The sequence below is a fragment of the Triticum dicoccoides genome, chromosome 7B, assembly GCF_002162155.2.
Source record: "Triticum dicoccoides isolate Atlit2015 ecotype Zavitan chromosome 7B, WEW_v2.0, whole genome shotgun sequence".
NCBI classification, from domain to species: Eukaryota; Viridiplantae; Streptophyta; class Magnoliopsida; order Poales; family Poaceae; genus Triticum; species Triticum dicoccoides.
In genome coordinates this window covers 492,402,153-492,407,401 of record NC_041393.1, presented here as the reverse complement: position 1 = coordinate 492,407,401, position 5,249 = coordinate 492,402,153, and positions in this window count along the sequence as shown.

Sequence of the window (5,249 nt, the reverse complement as noted above, 5' to 3'; positions counted from 1 at the left end):
AAATCTGACTTTAGGTTCTCGAAAATACTTTCTCCCGGAGAGCCCCTTATTAATGATGATCGTCTGCGGCACGTGAAGACCCTGAAGATACTCTTCGCTGTTAACCCGAGAACTTATGTTCATCGCATTTGCAATTCCCCTTCAACCGTCAACCCTTATGGATAACTACTTGCAGTTGTTATTCTTACATTCATCCCCAGTTGGTCTTGTTATTACCAGATACCTCGAAACACTCGTCGTTGTCTCGATAATCCTTTGAGCTTATCGCCTTGCTGTTCCTTGTCACCTGAATACCCCTATGGATAATTCTCGCACTTATCGAGTATCCGCTCATCCCCCAGTTGTTCATGTGTTTCACAATGGTCTTCGAAATACTATTTGATCCTCCAAAAATCCTTAATAGCTTATTGCTCTGTAATACTTGTCTGCTTGCATTATGGATGCTTTCCATATGTCTGGCAATATTTGTTAGTATCCTTAGGCATCGTCATTTTGATCCTTTTTGATTCAACATGAGTGCGAATGCACGCAATCATCAATTGATCGTTTTAAATTATCTTTCCGGCTCAGACGTCATTTTAAACATGAGCTGGTTCTCAACCAATCCAAATGCCGTCGATAGTACCCCTAAGGATATTCAACTTATCCAACCCTGATCAGAACATTGCTTCTGTTCCCTTAATTTGGAAATCATAATTCCTTTTAATTTGAGCTCTGGATTAGTCAGTTGTTTCTATAATCCAATGCCCTTGCATTGTTACTTCCTCTGATTGTGTGCCGATGCTCACATCAGCTCTGTTATGGACCGACAGATCCTTTAATGGATTTTATCCGACATTGTCCTTCATATTCAATAACCTTATGAGCCTTCCCTTGGATACATAATGCCTTTGGTAAATTGTATCATCTACTTTCTCAACCTTGCTCTACTTTCGAGCTTGTGATATTTACTATTGAAGCTTGTGGTATATGTTTCCACGATACCCTGACGGGTTGAACGCATGCCTTCCTTAATATGTGTGAACTCGAAAGTTTTCACGAGTCATACTCATCTGGTATTACACCAGGTAACACTTTCAACACTAATGCCTTTATCAAAGCGAGAAGTGAATGGGAGGTTATACATTGAAGAAGTGGGAGTCGACCTTGAACCTTGCGTTCATGCCCATGGACACGATGTATATCCTATCATGGAAGCTTCTTGTAATAATAACTATTTCCTTGATAACTAACATATGGTATCTGTGAATTGATCCCTTGCAACCGTGGGTCCGACCATGATTGTTCTTCTTTGATTCCATTTCTCGGACAAGTTAAAACAATTGTCTTCTATGGATCAATACACCCGTCCAATCTTTACTTTGATCTTGTGTCGAGTATTACCCCCTGTTATCTCAAGATTATCATGGAACTGCATAACTTCTTATGAGTTCTTCATCAAGTGCTACCTTCCCACTGATTCCAATTTTTCACGGGCTCTGAGTTATTATACACTCAAAGACACCGATAACTGAATCTAGTTCGCATTGCGATTCAGCAAGTATTTGAACCCATCACTGCTTACAAATTTATTAATCCTTCAAAGTCATTCCTAGCCTGATCAGCTATATCATTATCGAGCTAATTTTAATTGTGCTACCCGGTCCTTCTTCCCGGAGCACAATTTTTGACGATGAACTAACCTTACGTCGATCATCATCGTCATATCATTTCGCCTTAAACAACAAGCTTGGTTTCGAGTTTGTGTCGTACCCTTGGTTCCAATAACCTTTCACTTTATCATTACTTTGACTTGATGTCGTCGCCGATCGATTACATCTTCATGAACTCTCGCGACAAATGTGTCGTGAATATCATCAACATTCTGAGCTCTTCCAAGAGATCTATTGAAATCATGATGAGAAATACCATCCTTGCCCTCGATGATTGGTGTTATCAGCGACCACTTTATTGCCTTTCGTTCAACACAAACTTGTTTGTGTTTTGTATTATACCTTGACTTCCTTGCTACCCAGCATTGTTCTTCTTTACCTTGGAGAATTACCGCCTTTTATGTCAAGAATGTCGTGGGAATTTCACCACCTCTTAAGAATTCTTGGTATAGTGATACTTCTCACCATCACCATTCTTTCCTGGTCCTCGCGTTGATCCCAACCGGGGTACCAACAAGTGAACGGTGCTATTTGGATTCTGCCTTTCTAGCAACCCTATTGCTTTGAAGTTAATGGTCGGCCGTTCATTCTTAGTCTATTGATTATTGAATCACCATTCCGACATTTGTCGTGCAACCCAACCCATATTTCGGGCGCACCTTTCAACCAATGTTTAATTATGTATGTTTTCCTCGAGCATACCTCACTATATGATTTGATCTGAAAAGGGTTATCTCCTTGTTCAGATAATCGTGGAAATCCATCTTTTGAGATCTCAATGGAATGTCGCTGAGTCCATCAGCCACCTCCTCATTCTCTCCTTGATTTAATGATGAACTCTTGTTTCGGAACTCGCTTCCATAGTTCATTTCCCGAGAATCTTCCAATGTCATTTCGTCTATTTGTGTTGCACCTTTTCTTCTCGGACATCCTGAGTCTGAGGTATCATGACCCCAACCAGATCTGAAACTCGGTCAGATATGATGGTTGGAACATATTTCCAAGAGTTATAATATTGGTCTTTATATGACCTGGTAAGGTGATGTCATGCCTAGCACACCTGGCCGGAGGACCTAGTGTTATAGTTTCCTTTGTAACAAGGTTAATCATTTTTCCATGAGGAAACTGAATGCCTGTTTAATGAGTTTATCCTGATGGATCCTTTGTGTATCCAAAATCCGATTTTTGCTTGAAGACCATGTCAATGCTATCTCGAAGCATGTCTGTGGTACTCCGATTTTCAACAAGAACATTTAAAGCCCAATGCTAAATGCTTCTTGATTAATTATCCAAACACCGTTGTATGGGTAATGTCGTAAAAATTTCTCTTCCCTTTCCTAAAGGGGTTTTCTATGTTATATCCCGTCATGAATATCATGCGTTGCTTATCATTGGGAAGGATATACCCCTGAGATATCTGATAATCATATTTTCCTTTCCATTATTTGGTTTAACCTTTCTGGTGATCATTATGGTCTAAGCAGTATTAATTTCCTGCTTATGTAAACCCCTCGTGTACAATTGTGCCAGTAAGACCCTGTTACTTTTGTTGATGACATTCCGGTAACCACCGATGGACGAGAACTTTGCCTATTGGTCCGCCTCGTTGCAACGAGCAGGAAAATGGTTCTCTTCGTCCCTCGCCCTAGGTACCAACGTTGTTGCCGACATAACTGACATGGTACTCTCTGACATGCCTCGCAATCATGACCGTGCAAGATGTCACTGCTCAAAAAAAACACATGGTGGGCCCATAACCCACAGTTCCACAGGATCGAAACCTGACTCTCCTGTACACCCCCTGTTCTCAAGGTTGTTCCTCGCACGTGACCTTGTATGTAATTCACGAGCCACCTTCCTAGTGCTCTATTCTCGTATAAGGCGCAAAACTTACTCTCGCTGCTCTGAATCCCTTCTCGCTCTGGTTCAGACTTTGAGCAGCTATCTATCCGCTTGGACCCTCTCATTGTACCTTCGTACCTTACTCTCGATGTATTTTATTTGTTCAAAACGAGAGATAATCTTATGCTCATTCATGGGATAACCCCAGAATGATTCCCTCATAAGCATTCTGTTGTAGCCGAGCTGCCCCTTACCTATTTGTAAGTACGTTGGAGTTCCCCAAAAAGAAAAAGAGGACGACTTCATCATGATGACCTAAAGCCGAGCTCTGAAGACATCAACGTTATGGATCGACCTCCTTGAGAAGAGCAACAAAGTCCGAGAAGACTCGTTAGAATTTCGAAACCAAATCTGTTCCCCTTACTCCCCCTCTTAAATCTCGGGACGAGATTTCTTGTAGCGGAGGAGAATTGTGACGCCCGGATAATTAGGCTACAGTAATCCTGCGTTAACGATGCCACGTCACCTCGGTTACTGGTGCTAACCTCGTGTTAGTTCGAAACCGATTTGAATTCAAATTTGAATTGAAGTCAGACGATAAAAGTTTTCGAACATAAAAACTAAAATGTGCTAAATGTGACCAATAAATCCTTAGTAATAATGGTGGAGAACCCACATTTTTATAAAATAATTAAAGACACTAAAATAATAAAAACAGTGGCTAAATAACATTTTAATTGCTCTTTAAATTATAAGAATATTAAGTTAAGTTATTTTGAGTCAAAACCAGGTTGGGTAGTGGCCTATATTTGTTAATACTAATTTAGGTACAACTAAGGTATTTTATAAAACTAAGGAATTTAAAACATAAAGTTAAATCAGAAAAGAAAAGAAATAAAAGAAAAGACAAAATAAAATAAAAAGGAGACAAGGACTCCCCTGGACCCCCTTGGCCCAACTGGGCCATGGCCCAGCCAGGCCGGCCCACGCCTCTGGCCTACATAGGCCTCCCCCACTCCCCCGAAACCCTAATTCCCTCCCCCACTCGCTCCCACTACCCCCGTTTCCCCCGATCCAGTTCTAGATCGGGATCGATCCCCATCGATCCTCGCTAGAGGCAACCGCACCCCCCGACCCCGCCGACGCCCATGCCGAGCGCCGCCCCGCCGCACCTCGCCGGCGCCCCGATGCCCGCTGTCGTCGCCGGACCTCCTGCGCCTCTCCCTCACGGGATCGACCGCGCCGCTTGAGCCCCCCTGCGAACCATCGCCGGACGCCATCGCCGCGGTCCTCTTCGTCACCGGCGCTCCCCATCCCCCTCGCCGATGCCGCCTCGTCGGACCTCCCCGACTCTTCCTCGCGCCCGCTGTCATTGCCCTACGGCCCCAGTGAGCCCCGCCTCTCTTTCCCCTGCTCACCGCGCACTTACATCGCTCGCGCCCGTGGTCACTGCGTCCGCGGCTGTGCTCCGGCCGACGCCCGCTGCTGCGGACTCGCTGGGCCGCACGCTCGCCGCCGCCCCCGTTGCTCCCGTTGTCGACCCGCGCGCCTCGGCGCTCACTCGCCAGCGCCTCTGGCCGCGCCCGGCTACGCCCGCCGCGGCTCCCGCCCCGCTCCGGCCGGCCGGCCTAGCCACTGGCGGACCACCCATGTTGCTGCGCCGGGTCATGGGTTCCGCCCGCTAACGGGCGCCCCGCAGCCCCGCAGCCCCCGCGCGCCCATGCGCCCGCTAACCCGCATCAGCCCCTCTGGGCC